The sequence below is a fragment of the Bactrocera tryoni genome, chromosome 4 (genome assembly GCF_016617805.1).
Source record: "Bactrocera tryoni isolate S06 chromosome 4, CSIRO_BtryS06_freeze2, whole genome shotgun sequence".
Classification (NCBI taxonomy): domain Eukaryota; kingdom Metazoa; phylum Arthropoda; class Insecta; order Diptera; family Tephritidae; genus Bactrocera; species Bactrocera tryoni.
In genome coordinates this window covers 47,493,512-47,512,247 of record NC_052502.1, presented here as the reverse complement: position 1 = coordinate 47,512,247, position 18,736 = coordinate 47,493,512, and the positions used below count along the sequence as shown (strand labels likewise).

The 18,736-nt window shown below is 32.1% G+C and overlaps 1 long non-coding RNA gene across 1 annotated transcript; it reads right to left on the bottom strand.

The window, feature by feature from the left end:
• Nucleotides 1-243: 243 nt before the first annotated feature.
• Nucleotides 244-10,379, bottom strand: LOC120774018. The gene is made up of 2 exons (XR_005705212.1): nt 9,940-10,379; nt 244-861 (listed from the first exon to the last, which is right to left on the bottom strand). It is a non-coding gene; the product is annotated as an uncharacterized LOC120774018 (long non-coding RNA).
• Between the last annotated feature and the right edge of the window lie 8,357 nt (nt 10,380-18,736).

The window sequence follows — 18,736 nt, the reverse complement described above, 5'->3', positions numbered from 1 at the left end:
TTTTGTTTTGATTTGTTTTTGGTGTGACACCTTTCACAAATTATATCAAAATCATTATAAGTTGCTGTTGTTGTTGTTGTATTGTGCCAGCGCACGCTCCTCTATGTTGTTTGCGGTTTGGCCGTGTTGCCGTTTATAGGTTATATTCTCAAATTGCTGGCATTTGGTGGCGACGAATAATTATGGATCGTCGCTTGGCTGTCCAGCAAGTAGTAAACGCGAGTTGTTGTTGTTATATTATGATTGAATTTGCTAAATTTCACTGTTGCACACTGTGTTGTGTTGCAATCTTATGTAGTTTACCGCGTTGCACAGGTGTTTAACGCTTTACTTGCTGAATTAATCGGAATATGCTTTGAACTAACTGCTTTTTTGTGTTGTTAAATTATTTAAACGCAGGATATTAATATTTATGTTTTTAAATTAATTTGTTCTCGCTGACTGCTTTTAGTCTAATGTATTATATATTTTTTTTGTTGTTGTTGTGGTGTGGGGGGATGCGTGTGTTTTTCCCGTGTGGATAAGGCTGCTGCTGTGGATCCTTTGTTCTTTTGTGGGTTTTAAGATGCGCATACAAGTTGGCTCCTTAACTCCAGTTGATCTTTACGAGTTGGCCGGCGGTTGGGGGGATTTGCAGGGGGGGTGCTGGTTATCGTCGTTGTGGTCGTCGTTCGGTGGTGTGGGCGTGACTATTGCGCAATGCAATTGTGATTGCTGCTGCTACTTCTCCTGCTTCTGCTGCTGTTGCTGCTGTTGATTGATTTCAACTGCATTTAGTTATCCATTTTGCTTTTTATTTGAGTGTTATGGAACTGAATTCTCATCGGAATTATTCCACACTTGTCTAAGGTGTTTATTATTCTGGAAGAAAAAAAGGAAAGGAATTGATTAGTATAAAGCATATTGTGAGCTTGTTAAATATAATTGAAATGTAAAAATTTTAAATTTTTAAACAATTTTGTTTACATACATATGAATAAAATATTATTTAAATTTATGTATAATTATAGCTTATTATAAATTATTTATTATTTTTAGCTGAAATACATTTTTATAATAATAAATTGATATTAAAATTGTTAATTGTTAGCTTTTTTCACAGGTAAAATTGGTTTTTAACAACGAAAACAAAAGCAAATTGACACTAAAATAAATTACTGTTTACATGGTTGAAATTTGGTGGTGAAATTTATTCAGTTGAAAATAACATCCAAGAGAGTATCAAGAAGCATATTGTGGACTATTGACAAAATTCAAAAAATTATAAAGTTGCATGGTTTTATGACCAATATATACATATATGTATGTATATAACAAAATAACAACTTGGTTTAAGGGATCGCCTCAGTGTGAAATTTTCGAAAAATTGTAAAATAATTTTAAATCAGAAATGTTGTGAACAAATGCTACATTATATTTATGCAAATGTACAGATGAGCGGTAGGATTTTAATATTTTTATAGAAGTACTAAAAATAATTATATGAATTTTCTAGGAAATGTGTTTGTATAAAAACAAAAAAATGTAAGTAATTATAATGCGCATAAAATAATGAATAAGATTGCTCATATGAATTGTAAATCTTAAAATATTCAAAATATTAATAAATTGTGTAAATCAATTCTGTCAGTTATCAAATAATATAAAAGTGAATAGAAATAGTTAATAAGTGAAAAAAAGAAAACTACAGAATTTATCTGATAAATTGTGTAAATTTTTCGAGAAAAATCAGTTCAAGCCAACAAAAATCGCAAACTTTAAAAATCAGTGATATTGCGCCTAAAAGCCTGCCAAAAATAGGCAGTGCCAGACACTATGAATGATTTTTGCAAATACTGCACGCAAACCTGTTATAAATCCTGTATATTTGTCGAGAAAAATTAGTTTAAGGCAACAAAAAACGTAAACTTTAGAAATCACTCATATTGCGCCTAAAAGCTGCGAAAAAATAGAGTGGCAGACACTATGGATGATTTTTGAAAATATATTTTATATTTATATTTAAAAAGTAATTTTATTATAACACTTGAAATTTTATAAAACTGAATTTTGCTAACTGTATACTCGTATAAATTATTGTTGTTGTAGTAACTAAGCTTTAAGCTTACTTTCTTTTCATTATCCGCTTATTAAAGCACAACTTGCTCATTAATGCACAACAAGCAACCATATGATTTGTTACGATAGCAATAATTTATGTACACACATATACATACATATTCGTTATATGTATATAGCAGTTTATATAATTGGGCCAATGCATGAAAAAATCAACACAATTAATGTCGACACTTAAATACAGTTTTATTTAACCGTATTATATTTTATAGACTAACACAAATACAAAAACACATACAAACATTGATAAGTGTGGAAAAGTGTACATAAGGACTTGATTGCTAATAAGCTAACACGTACATACATATGTACATATAAACTTGTAAGTACAGCTGTTGTCCTGCACTTGTTGCTTCAGCTGATAAAATATATGTTTGTATGTACATATGCACTCAATATTAAAATGAGAACTTGTACTATCTACTTGTATGTATGTACATACATATTTAAGTTTGAACACGTGTATAATGCGGCAAATGTATGTATGGATTTTCAATTTTCAAAATATGTGGGTCTTATGAGAAATTAAAAAAAAGTATATATTATCGTTTAAATAGAAAAAACGTATATAATATGCTAAATTCAATGTTCAAAGCCTAAAACACACATACACATATACGATACATTGATTATGCATTGCCATTGAGCATTGGCGCTAACTAACGGCGTCGGGGGTACAAAGTGCAGCCAATGGAGTATTGTTTTTTTTTTAAACTACGCCGATTTAACTTACATATTTATTTTAGATAAGGCGGTTTCGAATGCATTCAATGCAAATTCAAAATCAAACATAAATTCAGTATAGAACCAACAAATTAATGAGTGGAATAAGTGAATTAGTTGATGTTTACAGACAATTTGAAATATGTACACAAGGCAGCAACAACAAAACTGTTGCTAGGCCAGCTACTCATAAATGAAAGAAAAGTTGTAAAGAGATAAAAACGTTTAAAAATAAAATCCATTATAGACGCATCAAGCACCAATCCAATAGTATGTACCAACACACTCAGTTATTTATATACTTATATACATACATACATATATGTATATGCAGATAGAAGCCATTCAAGTGGCAGTGAATCATCAGCAAGCATTATTTTGCACGAAACAAGTGACAAGTGCGGAAAAAATGAGCAAGTGAAAAATAAAAACTAACAAAAACAAAAATTAGCTACAAAAGCCGCTAATAAGGCAATGAATTGAAGGTGAAAGAATTGTGCTAATATAGCGCTGGACTGTGTTTATTAGCAGCAAACAATAGACGATAAAAAATCCTAAATAAAATCAGAAATTAATTAAACATTTGCTATGCTAAGTGTATGCACTCGAAACAGAACTTCCATTATGGCTTTGCCTTTGTCGAAAGTTGTGACGTCATTGCTGGCGAAAATAATGGAAACAAATGTTGTTATGTAAATAACAACTAAGAGACATTAGAGAACAAACGTCATTTGGCAATAACAAAGGTTAAGCGCTCGAAAAACAATAAGAACAATAATATAAATAGGGGGAGATATTAGAAAGGCAAACCTGGATCAAACATATATATGCATGTTTTCCAGCAAAAAATAAAAAAAATGAAATTTTTATCAACTACATGTGTTATCATATCTTCTGTTGTTTTGGGTATTCTACAATTTAGCTGCGACAACAACAAAAAATAATTAGTATACAATATGCAATTATTATTGCCTCTGTTTAATAAACTTAGACATGTGATATCAGTTGTGTATGATTACATATACATATGTACATACATGTGCTATAAACTTATATGCACAAATTCCAGCAAACACTAGTTATTTCAGTCAAATTTATTTTTTATAATTTTAGTAAAATGTGAGTGCAAATGTGAGACACAGGCAATTTGTATTACTGTTTTTGAACATAAAGGAAAGAAGACGTGTTTTCTGACTACTAACTGATGCAAGCTCTGAACAAATAGTGGCTTTTTCATTTTTTATTTGTTTCTCTTAATGTATATTGCCGATTGACGTTATTGTAATAATAATAATAATAATAATAATAATAACTGTAATGGGTTCTTGTAGGCAAAGCTAGAATATTTGCACTCTACAATTGAAGCAAAAACGTGTAAAAATCGAAAGCGTACACATTCACACAGGTTTAATGAGTGCAAAATTAGATTTCATAATGGATTTTAAGGTTTTAATTTTTTTTCTTACAAAGAAATACAAAAAAAATAACAAATTAAAAATCAAAAAAAAAATTAAAACAAATGGAAAAAAACAATTGAAAAAAAAAACAAAGAAAAATGTTTAAGCTTAAAATTTTCAAATTAATATTAAATTGGACTTTTAAATTGATTTTCAGTTTTAAAGATTTTATTTTTTTTAATAAAGAGAACAAAAAATTTAAAAATAAATACTAATAAATAAAAAGTTAAAATACTAATAAATAAAAAATTAAACAAGGAAAATATATTTATACACGAATAATTTTTATATTTAAAGTTTTTTACCTAATGAATTTAAAAGCAATTAAAGTTAAGCCTATTACTAATCCCTCTCCTTATTTTTTCTTACTTTTTGACCACTTAATTATAAAAAGTAGACTTATAAAAATATAATTATTTAATAATAAAAGTACTTTTTAACAGTAAAAGTAGCTGAAATATGAATTAATGGACAATTTATTGAAACAAACTTCTTCTCACTATGTGCTTTAATATCACATACCCATTTGTGTTGCCTACATTACGGCGCGACAATAAATAAACGAATTTTACATGAAATTTAATTTAAAACCATCTCTCAGATACAAAAACAAATATTTTCGTCTACTGATTGAATATAAGCCACATATTTTTGAAAGCAACCATATCACAAATAAAGAAATTAATTTTGATGAAATTAAAAACTATTAGAAAACAAAAATGGCATGTAGTAGTCACTAACATTTTCAAGTATACGCACACATTAACACAATGTAAAATACAATTGTATTTTACCGCCATAAGAATATTCTTTTGTAAGCTAATGTGTAGATGCCACGCCCACAGTGTGCAAGCTCGCACCGATGCACCCAACACTATCTTCAACATTGAAAGTCAAAGTTACTATGCACTAGTTTATTGAGTTTTCAAACATTTAATTGGGTCACTGGGGGTGCACGTTGTGCAGCAGAGGCCACATGTCTGTGTGTGCGTGCCAACCAATCCGCCTGTCGTCACATGCCACTCCAACGATTATTTAACTGAACCTCCACCAAAAACAGAAAATAATAATGATAACAAAAGTAGCAACAATAATATACGGTGGTTGGTGGCACGCCTCACGCCTAGCAGATTCAAAATAATATATGGTAAAGGCTTAAACGCCGCTACGGGGAAGCACAACTCCAAAACGGGTCACAACCCAATTTTACTAACTTAGCACTCCACTACTGTCAGTCATCAGCTGCTGCCAACAACTATGGCCGAAAGTGTGAAGAGCGGGAGAGCTAAGCGTGTGATGAGTGAGTTCATACGTGTGGTTTTTACACCCAACGACACTTGCACTTGCAGATTCGACGACACATGGGCTTTTCACGAGCACACTTAAGTATGTAGTGTAAGGTATAACACTGATATATACATACATACAGATTTAGCTATGTGGGAAGGTGTAATATGCATAAAAGAGTGGTAAAAAAACAAAACTCACGGCGTTTGTAAGCGTATGTCTGGAAAAAAAGCTCTGTAACCACGAAAGTTTTCAGTGATGAAAACGAATGTACACAAAAAATCAAATTGCACCTCGCTTTCAAGCCGTTATGAATCACGAACACCACACGAAACACTGAAAGCAAATGCAAACGGTTGCAACTCAAGCGACAAGCTGCTGACGACGTAACGCGAACCAGTCACATACGCTCGTACGTACAAACGAATGCACGCGATGGCGACACAAAAGCAAACAACAAACATTTTGAAAATCATCTGCTCTTTGGAGATTGCAGCAGCGTTCGGAACTTCATCAAACAGTTAGCATGTATGCGAGTAGCCTGTGACTAGTAAAAGCAAAACTAAGAAAAAAAACTAATGAAAATACAATAACGAAAAACAAAACACAAAAGCGCAAAACAATTGCATTAGTTTTCCCTCATTTTTTGCTGCTATTTCTCTTTATCACTGCATTGGCGCGCATAGTGCAAGCCGAGGAAGTCAGCAGGCAGCCAAACAGCTGTGCCTACAGCCAGGCAACCGAACCCGTGAGTATGGCACAATGCGCTCGTGCTCGTGCGTTATGCACAAATACAACAAATTCGCAGCTGCAACGACGGCTACGGGCGGAGCTGCAAACGAACCTGTTATGTATGTGTGTACATACATATGTATATATTATAAGCACATGAATAAGTTACTATTATGATAAATATACAAAAGGACTACCAAAAACGAGTGGGGCTGTGAGATATTGTCGCAAAGACAGACATATTCATATACAAGTATATACATATGTATGTAACAAAATACCTGCATTCGAACAAATTAACAGCATTTGTCAATATATGTATAAGTACATATGTATATATTTGCATAGTGCATTCATAATAGTAGAAAAACGTAGCGGAAAACAACATTTGTAACTTTTTATGAGAGTGAGACGAAGAGAGTAAGTGCAAGCGTTAGAGCAAATAACGTGTAGCAAAAGCAAACAGCAAAAATATACAAGAAGTGGAAGTGAAAATGAAAACCGAAAAGGAAAATGAAGGCGATAAAAAATGAAAATGTAAAAAATGCAAGGTAAGCCAGTCTCATGCAACAACTGTAGCACAACTATGCACACATATCCACATACATATAGGCACAAGCAGTTTTGCTATCAGTGCGCAGCAGTGGCAACAACAACGCGCTACAAATCATTGCATGCACGTTGCTGCAAGTGCACATGTTTATCTATTCGTTTTCACAAGCTTTCACATACACACACTACTACAAGCGCACACATATAATGCATTTATTTATTCGAGAAAATAACAATATTTTATATACTAGTTTGGTAGAGCAAGGGTAAATGAAATGACGTGACGTGACGTGATTTATACTGTGTTCCCACGACTTGCGATCCTAAGGCTGCACACATAGTGAAAGGAATAAACGCATGATATTAGACCGGTTAAAGTCATTTGCCACACAATTGGAACAGATAATTCATAAGCAGGGTTGCAAATAATGCATTAATGAGATAAGTGAATTAATATTTAAACAATTTTTTTGAAATCCCGAAAATCTGAATGAAAATAAGTTTTTAATCGAAAAAATCAGATTGAAAATAAAAATGAAATATTTACCCCTAAATACAGGATTGAAAAGAAAATGTTAACCGCAAGAATACCAGGAAGACTTGCTAAAGCAAATTTAAGAAATATAATAGTTTAAATGTAATTTTTGTGACTCAGAATATTATACATGTTATATTTGAAAAATAATGGCTTCTTTTTAACAAAATTTTCAATATAGTTTTGTTTACTTGTAATTAGTTACTCTTTATGGTTTTTAAGTTAGAAATATTTTAATTATATTTTTCAAACTTATTTTATAATTTTTTTATGCGCAAATTGTGAACATTTTGGATAAATAATATCAAAAGAAAAATATTCAAAAAATGTTGCCTACATTTAGGAACCAAAAAAATATAATCCAATGGCCACCACAAAAATATGCAAAACGATTTTTTATTATATTTATATTTGAAAAATTAAAGCTTATTTTTTATGATTTTTAGGTTAGAAATATTTAAAAATTTTTCAAAATTGAAATTAAAACTTTATAAAATGAATTTTTTAAGCGCAAAATTGTGAACATTTTGGGTAAATATCAAAAGAAAAATGTTCATTCAAAAAATGTTGCCTACATTTAGGAACGAAAAAATTTTATGATTTTTAGGTTAGAAATATTTAAAATTTTTTCAAAATTGAAATTAAAACTTTATAAAATGAATTTTTTATGCGCAAAATTGTGAACATTTTGGGCAAATATCAAAAGAAAAATGTTCATTCAAAAAATGTTGCCTACTTTTAGGAACGAAAAAATTTTATGATTTTTAGGTTAGAAATATTTAAAATTTTTTTAAAATTGAAATTAAAACTTTATAAAATGAATTTTTTCTGCGCATAATTGTGAACATTTTGGGTAAATATCAAAACAAAATGTTGCCTACATTTTAGCTTCCACAAAAATATGACATACTTATAACGATTTTTAATTATAGATAACATTTTTTTAGTAAAAAATAAAGATAATAAAAAATAGCAAACCTTAAAATTGCATTGATAATGTAAATTGAAATTATTATTTTTAAATAAAATTTTAAAATGAAATAAAAAAAAATTTGCGAAGTTATAATTTAAAATCTAAAAAATTATGGTTATGATTTTTTACTAATAATATAGAGAAGAATTTTTCGCTAACCCAAAAACACAATCCATATACCAAATAATTGAAATGTGAGTTTGTATTGTATAATAAAAGTATTATAATTTACATACGTACATACATAAAGTTATTTGCATTAAAAAAAACAATAAATGTTGCAATCAGGCGAAAAAGTATGTGAACAACCATATCTAACGGCACTAATGTCACTTATCGGAAACGTAAGTGCTTACAGTCAATTATTTATGAGATAAACAAAAGCTTATCTTAGAATTAATTTTGCTTGTGGGAAATTTTGCATACATACATACATATATTACGTACGTGTACAAATATAAAGCACTTATGCGGCAATGATTAGCAAATATTGACCAACTGATAACGTCTAATGCGAGTAAGCAATGAGAAGTGTATATAACATAACCTAGCAATTGAAAAACTGACAAGAACGGAAATTTGAGCAATACGAACAGCTGATGTGCTAATGAAATGCAAAAGCCAGATTGTGAATTGCCCTAGTATTTATTTTGCCGATTGCAAAAATCGAGTCAAATTTATAACAAATTATGATTAGATGAGTGAGCAGGAAAAAGTGAATAAGTATAGGTGCATAAGTGAGCCAAAACAAGTGTGACGGATGCAACGTGACGTACAAAATGAGCGATTGCAAATATTAGAGGTTAGATAAGCATAAAAAATGAAGTTTGTATGTAAACATATGAAAACAAGCCAAATGAAATTTAGAAATTTCAAAAAATAAAACCAAATCAAATGATAAAAGAGAGTAAAAGCAAATTTGGCGCACAAAAATCGAAGAGAGTGTTGTGCCATTGAAATTGTGAGAGTAGCGCAACACAGCTGAGATTGTACATATGCAAGCAGCGAGTGAACAGAGAAAATCCGAGTATAGGAGATTCAAATAAAAAAGCAAACACTGTAGGAAGGTAGAATGCATGCACACACACATACATATGCACATAAATTTGTACCATACTGCACTGTAAGCCTATTGCCGTGTTGGTATGCCGCCCATCAACTGTTTTCGGCTATGATTTTCGTGTTTTTCTTTTTCACGTTTATTTTCTATTTAATTATTTTGAGCTGCACGAGCACCAAAGCGTACATACTTTTGCATATATATACATACATACATACATATGTATGTATGTACCAACAGAACACATGACAACGAGTGTTACGTCAAACAACAAAAATTAAACATAATTCGGTTAGCGGTTTTATACACGATGAACAGCAACAAAAATTACAACGGAAGTAAATATGATTTTGCGCTCATACGGTGCAACTGCTTTAGACAATTATGAATATTTGTTTATCGATTTAATTCCAATTAATTTATATACTATTTATAGGCATGTATATATGTATGTTGAGTATTGTATATTGTATCTACTTGCCATCATCAAAAGCTTACGTACTTTTATTCGTACATCATCGTTACGTTGTCGTTGTTAAAGTCCATCAACTGAGCGTATTTTTGTCGTTCTTGTGTCTGTATGTATGACTGGAAATATGGGCGGGTATGCACGCGTCTGTTCGTGTAGGTATGTATGTGTGTGAGTCAAAATTTTCAGCTGATTGCGAGTTTTGCAAGTTGAAGTCTGATCGTTTCAAACAACTGCTCGCTAGCGCGCTCGTTGTGACTCGTAGAACGGTGTTTGCTATTGTTGTTACTTGGCCTAAAAACGTTGTGTGTTGATAGCGATGATGTCGTCGTATCATATGTATGTAGTCATATGCACATACATACATATATTTAGTCGTTGTGTGTCGTATTCGTTTTGGTCGTAGATTTTCGCAGTTGAATAAATGAAATTCACAAATTTTTTCAAATTTCATTAAATATTTAAATTATTTGTTAATGACATTATTTTTAAATTTATTTATGATATAATAATTATTAATTATTATTTTTTCAATACATTTAGTTAGAAATTTGCAATTTATATGTTAATTTTTTAATTTATGCTTTTCGGTTTGGGCACGCGTTTAGCTGTTAAATATTTATTTTCGTATAATTATTACATAAAATTACCACATTGCCGTAAAACGCGCGTTTCTTGCTGTTTTATTTAATTTGATTTTTACGCTTGCGTTCTGTTTGGCGCTCGTTACAGCTTTTCGCCGATTTTCCGCTTCGATTCTCCAATACTACGACCACAGGCAGCAGTTGTAGTTGTTGTGGCAGCGCGTTTTCTATTTTATTGATTTTCAAACATTTTTAGTTCATTAATTAGCACAGGGTCGACGGTGTTAGTAGTTAGTTTTTAAGTTAATGTAGGAAATAGAGAGAAAATTACAAGAGAAAATAGTAAAGATAACTTTAGAAAGTAAATTAAAAAGCTTAATACTTAGTAAAAAAACAGAAAAGAGTATTAAATAAAGGAAAAATGATATCACACCTTTAAAACAAGCACGCTTCACCGAAAATAACACTAGAACCGTAGCAAAGAACGTTCCCAGAGCGACTATCGGCCACACGCTAGAACTCAACAAGCAAGCAAAATTAAAATTGTGCTCTTACGCTTCCGCAACGCAAGTGCTTTTTATTTTGCCTATTTTTGTTTGCTTCTGCTCACTTTACAAAAAAGCTATTGTTTGTACTCAATTTTTCGCCAACATGTAGCAGCTATTTGAATTTAATTTTTTCCACTTGGTTCTTTATTTCGAATATAAATCGTCCATATAATAATGGCGCACACAAATACACATACACAAATTTATCTAAACGCACTGTAAGCACAATCAAGCACGAAAGGCAAAGTGAGCCAAATAAATAAACACCGTGAAAGCACACACACACAGGTAGCTAGGAAAACACAATGTTCGCTTATTTCGCGGCAACGTTGATTAAAACATACTCGGCCAGTATGTGTATGCAGTTCGTTTATCACTCGATGATAGTGGCTGATGACGGCAATGCAGACGAACGCGCGTATGCGTGTTTCCTTCAACACGGCGCGTAGCCCACTGACGGCTGTTTGAACGCTGGAGCGCACACAAACGGCTGTTATCAAAACGTAGAACTTTGCAGACGCCAAATGAAAGAAGTCGTAAGCGCGAAGATAAAATATGCTAAGTGGTTATCTATCAGAGTGCAAGCTGACACTAAACGATAGTTAGCATGAGATGATCTATTTTATTTGCGCACGGCGTTGGCGGGGCAGTGGCGGTCAGCGCGGCGGCCGCAGAGCAGGAAGCAGTGGAGTTTCAGCAGCGGCAGCGACACATGCCACAAAATACCGACACACACACTTCACACACTTTCGGCTACGCTGACTCACTCACACACACGCGTGCACACAAGTAAGTATGTGTGAGTGCATGCGCCTGCCTTTAATTTTATGTGCCTGCATCTCATGCTCTTTCTCTCTCAGGCACACCTTCTACGCGCGTAATGTTCTAGTCGCCGCGCGGCTGACGTCGACGTCGCAAACACAAACTGTAAATGTGTTTCTAATCTGTGTGTGAGTGTATGTGCGTTCGTGCATTTTCGGCCCATTCGCTACATCTTTTTTGCATGCACTTTCTTTGCACTAGATTGGCGGAAAAATGCAAGAAATTGCACTCTAGCCATCGTCACGAGCGATGTACGAAGACGCACACGATTATGTTGACGCCACCGACTCGTGCACGGATAATTCGATATCCTGTAATACATATGCAAGCGCATAAGTGCGTGTATATCCGGAGCACGAGCAGATAAGCGGGATATTGCATTGACATCGACTCGAGCCACAAATCGTCGCCAATATCAACGCGGTTACCAAGTGCAACAACAATAAGAAACATCGTATACACATACAACACCAACCGATTGCCAAAAGGAAAACCGCTCTCCGCACGCGGTAAGTGGAAGGCGGAGTGAGCGAAACGCATACATACGAATACTTAAGGAAGCGAAGTTGTATGAAAAAAAGTAAAACAACAAAAATGTAGACGGCAGACAGACGGTCAAGGTGGACAAATCTGCAAAACGGCGCGCTAAGTAATTGTGTGTGTATATGTTGTTGTTGTTGTGGGGAAATTCATAGGAAAATGTGGATGTAAACGCATTTTGGTTGTGTGCGTGCCGACAAACAAACAAGCCGGCATTTCTGCAATGTTATCAGGTAGCAATATTCGTGTTATTTAACCAACAAAGCGGAAAGAGTGGATATGCTGAGATTTTTATATGGATGATTTTTTCACAAGCGAAGAAGACGTACATACATATGTACATATGTAATATTCAGTCACACATATTACTAACCGCATATTTGAATATCTGAATACTCCTGCGAATTATCCTTTGACACGGATAGTACGGATATCCGGTTGCTACTCATTTATTCGGATCTAAAAAAAGTGTTCGTGGTTTCGGCTTTATCACTATTTTTCAAAATGTATAAATTTTTTTTCAAACATGTTGTTATGTACTTAACAAAGTACAAATATATAGTATTAGTTATCATTTCATCAAATATGACCCGCACTGACAAAAAAAAAATTTTACGTTTTTAAAACTAATTTTTATTCGCCTTCAAAATGGTCAACTAGCATGTGGTTTGCTTTTCATCGAATCGGTTTGCATTTACGTTAGTTTTAGAATAATAATTATTGTCGAATATGCAGATATTAATTCCATAATGGTATTCTGATATTGTAATATTAGATTTATCTGGATAAAAAAAATTTAAGAAATAAACAGGCACAGTACATCTCTAAATGACCGCGAGTTTGTTTATATTACAAGATTAATTGAACCTACTAAATTAGTCTGGTTGTAACGGTGTTTCTATACTCATAATGAAAACTGTTTTTATAAACATTCCAAAACTATGAAGTGGCGCCTAAATGTATGCAACAATTTTATACGGTAATGCTTTTAATGACAATAATTATAATAGAAATATATTAAAAATTAAATATAAATAATAAAAGAATATTTAGTAAAAACTCTTATATTATAACTATTTTCATTAGCAGAGATGAAGAATATATCAAAAATTCATTTATGTTAAAAATAATCTTTATATTGCTACGAGTCTAAATCTAACCTTAAATAAATCAAATTTCAATAGAAAGCAGGCCAATTTGAATTTCCGAATCAAATATCGCAATACAGCACTTACAAAATATGAAGGGGCATAATCAAATCAATAATTACAGACAAATTTATGTTTCATGGACGTGGCGAACATCTTAAATTACTAGATTATTTAAACGAAAGCATTAAAATTACTAATACAATAACGATTTAGCAAAATTTGTAAGAGAAAATCTTTCCTGTAGAAATATTCTATCAAAAAACCGCAATCCTCTTTTCATAAGGAATAACGGTAACTTGAGCTTATCAAATATAAATTAAAGGTAATCTGTTAGAAACATGTACTATTTCTTCTTGATGTACTATTTTTCACACTATAATTAGGTATTTGAGTACTTCATTATTTTCCAAGCCTTTGAATACATCGAAGCTCCATTTTCTTAATAAAGAGAGTTTGGGCTAATCGAAAAAAAAAATTAAAATATTTCCGCCCAGCTGCCACATACTTAACAACTAATTAGCATGACTGGGATCAGCTAATCTTTACGAATTTAGACCATTCTTTAAATGGTTTGTAGGAATTATTATGGTAAATTGATCATACAAAAATTTTTAAAATTACTAAAGGTATTGCCTCTCAAGTTCAAGGACGCCAACACTGCCTAGTCATAGAACAATTTTTCCCGATTTTGTTTGTTAGTTCATTGCAACGCTTTTATTTTAATTACCCTCTAACTGAATATTCACACGTAGTTTTTAGTACTGTCCGAAGTTACAGTCAGGGATAGACTTCATAATTGAGGAACCCTTCATTGAATGCTTGTAAATTATATGCATGTGAGTTTCCTTGAATTAACTGCAAATAGGCTTTGCAGAAGTAAATTTGTATATATGTAGATATGTACATACAAAAGTAAATGATAATTATGAATTAATCAGTCATAGGAGGCAAACATTTAATGAAATTATTTATTTACGCAAAGCAAAGTTTATTGTGTGGCGCCTACTTTTCACCACAAAGCAGTTTGTATGCAAGTAATGAAGTGGATAATCTTTCAAAGCGGAAAATGTACACAAATACATATACACATGCTATACTACATAGTACATGACCACACTCGTACATACAGTTCTGTATCGGTAATGGGACTACGCGATTATTTTCGAAAGACGAGTCTTTGGACTACATTTTAACCAATTAGTTTTGTTGAACTTGAAGAATATTTATATTTTTTTCGACTTAAACGGTTTACCATAAAATATTCTAAAGAATTGTTACAACATTAATAAATAGTTATACAATTATATACATAGGTAATGGTAATTATTGAAAAAAGTTTGAATGAGATGGCTTTTTAAATAAAATATTGTGTTACCAATAATTGCAAATAATAAAATAGCAAGAAAAACACACACAGTTGCACCGAAGCTGGAATACCCTTCCCTTCGATATCTCAAAACCTTAGGGAATAGTTAAGACGGGCAAATTTTATCCCCCTCGACAAGATGTTCAATATAAATATATAATATTTAGGCTCGTTGACGTTTCCTTTCGGATGTCAAATGTCATGTAAAACCGTAATAGTGGTCTAATATACCCTGTTCAAAGTATAATTAAATGTAAAACAAATAAACGTTGGTCAACGAGTAATTACTGTACTCACGAGAGTTTAAACGAGTTATACATATGTGTATGAAGTAATTATGCTTGATAAGCTCGTACTTTAAACACATTATTTTATACGAGTACATATGCATGTATGTATATGTGTATGTCTGTATGCATGCTGTTATTTATTGCCGTAGTAATTTCATAGTTGCAGTGACTATCGATACGATGCGATGGTCGCTGTCGTTGTTGCCGTCATCGTCAAGGTCGTTCGCGGTTTCTCATTCGAGTTTCAGTTTTCAGAGCTACGTATAAATGTGCGTATGTACTATGTATGCATATAGCAGCATATTTATCTCAACTCTCTTTCCATATACTATAACTACGCATATTTGTACTTTCCCCAGTGGAAATTTTTACATGGTTGGCTTACATTAAAAGCTTTTCATATACATATACTATACTATAAATGTAAACATATGCATATGGATGTATGTAAACATATATACAAGTACATATATGTATGTATGTATACAATTACAGTATACATTCGTTATTATAAATTAAAATGGAATTTTCAAAGAGTCTTTGTATCTCGAATTGGTTTGAAATAGAAGTTAAGGTTAGATGCTCAGTTAATTTTCTTGGACTCATTTCACAAATTTCACCTATTTAAGACAGTAGGGGTCCAGCGAATTTTATTGCAGAAACTAAGTACTTTGGACATCTACCGATTGTTACTTTAAGGTTCTGGTTAAGGCTAATGTCTAATACTGGTTTTTGGCGCAAACGCTGGTAACAGTAATTACAGTTTAATATATAATTGACATTTCGTGGATTTCGAATGCACGTTTTGTTCTCAAATTAGGCAACTATTTTCAATATAAACCGTCATAACTCGATTAGTTACGATGTATGGTCTTCGAGAAGTTCAAAGCAATTCGTTGGTTGCGAATCAGTATGGTATGGGTATCTTAGCAAATTTTGCTGCTTTCAAGTGTCTAAATTAAGATAATTGCATATCTCATAGATGTATTGATAATTTCTCCTTTCGCGCATACAAACATCACGTGATCTCCACTTTCAGGCTGCATGCGAAAAATAATGCGGGAAGTTCAATTGTTTTACTACAAATCAAACGTGGGGAGATCTAGAATTAAAGTCTATAAAATGTACGGTTTTACTCAATGAAAATTTCGCAGGTCCTCAGAAATAATGATGTCACCAAATACCCAAAAATCGATGCAGTATACCAATGGTTGCGAATAAGAGGGTGAAACGCTCACACCATTTCTATTTTCTGAAAATGAGCTCAGTGATTGAAAAAGTGATCAAGTCAGGAAAGACAAACTATTTGTCAAAATTTTGGATGTAGAAGTATATTGTTTTAGCGGTATTTGTGAAATTTTCCCAACTTATTAGAGAAAAGCTGTTAGTAGGAAACTTGCATAAAGCAAAGAAATTAAAGATACAGATTGTGTCAAAGTCATTATTGTTCTGGATAGTGAATCGTGGAAAAATTTTGTGTTGATAGTCGAACATTTCCTAGATAACCATGAATACTAAAGTATGACGAGTATTAAACTAAATATGCTGGCAAACTATCAGACGCTAGGAGCAAATTGATACTCAAATATATATATAGTTAGACTATAACGGTAATCATCTGGATAAATTTTCAGATAATTTTGGAAATTCCAGTGAAGAACAAAGAGAGAGAGATAGAGAGGTTTACACACAATCTAAAAGAGATGGAAGAATACCAATGTTTTTGAGATAGTCATATGATGGCAGATTACTGAGGGTGCTTAAAAAAGTATTGTCAACCGGAAAATCATAAAAGAAATGCTAATAAAAGGATAAAACTACTCTAGAAAAAAACATATGTTTTGAACGTTTTTCTCTTTGCTCACTTCAATGTATTCTTATTAAAAAAAAAAAACAAAAAAAAAAAACAAAAAAAAAACTAAATTACATTTTAAATAAATCTTTTACTTTTATTTATAATTATTGAGGGTACTAGTTTAGGATATTACACTTATCTAACAAAATAACATTTCGGATTGTACAAAAAACGATCGTTATTGTAACGATTTTAACACAAACAAAAAACTAATGATAATAAACATTTTATCAGACATTACAACGAATGATTTTGATTTGTTGATTATTGCCTTTGTTGTAGTAGCATAGAACAAAATCCATAAATTATTAACATAGAACCGACTGCCGTAGGAACCTTACTTATGATTCTTCAATATTTGTACTGTTTCTTTTAGCCATATACACCGAATACATACTGTATTTACATACATATGTATAACGGGTTTTCCAATAGGGATAATATGATTTCTAAGTTGTTTTTTCGGCCATTTTTTATATCTATGTCATTATCATGGTTTTTGGTCTGGAGGAATCATCGGTTCATACTTCTTTCGAAATGAAGCTGGCGACACCGTTACCGCCAATGGAGAGCGGTATATGTATGTACATAGATTGATGATACCAACTTTTTATGGCCACAATTAGAAGTTGATCTCGACAACATCTGGTTCCAACAAGACGTGGCTACGTGCCACACAGCACGTGCAACAACCGAACTCTTGCGGAAAAAGTTTGGAGATTCAATTATTTAAAGAAATTGCGACATTGAATGGCCTTCAAAAATTGTGATTTAACACCATTAGACTACTTCTTGTGGGATTATTTGAAGTCATTGGTCTTTAGCAGTAAACTAAACTCCCTTCAAGCTTAAGATTTAATGGAAAAAGCTCTCGAAAATTGGATTCATCGAATTCGTTTCTGTAAAAGAAGTCGTGGAATGATGTTATATTCAGAACTTAATTGTATTGATTGTTCTTCACACATAAAAAAAAATTGAATTTCCTTAACAATTATTTTTTTTTTTAAGAAATCACATCACTCTTATTATAAAACCCTGTATACATAAGTATGCCTATATGTCATATACTTATGCACACTTATAACTTAAGTGAAGCCAACAAATCTCTTAATGAAGGTAAACTCGTTTGTTATGTGGATTGTGAGAAAACACACAAATAATAATGAAAGCAAAATAGAGAGAAAAACTGTAAATCAAATATTATAAGCGCTGATCGAGCGTGAAATATACTTAGGTACACACACATTCACTGTGTATATAATACATACAAATATGTGTGTAAAGTGGCAAATATAATTTGTACTTCTGCCATCAAACAATTTTATTCTAAAATAGACCGGAGGCAAACAAATTGAGTGGGTGGGTGCTGAGTATCTTATACTAGACATATGCATGTATGTAAATGCTTTGAAGAATTAAAATATAGAATTTGTGTAAGTATACATACATACGTGTGAATGCGGGTACAAAATAAATATCAACCAAATTTTAAGAAAGCAAGTGATCATTATTTAGTAAGGGTAATTTGTATATTGGTTTTGGAACTACTATAGTGTGCCTGGATTATCGAAGAGTGGACGTACATATATGTATATATGTATGTATGTATATGCATATTTGTGAATACATATTTACAGCAACTATTAGGGTGTTCCATAGTTAATTTTTTTAGCA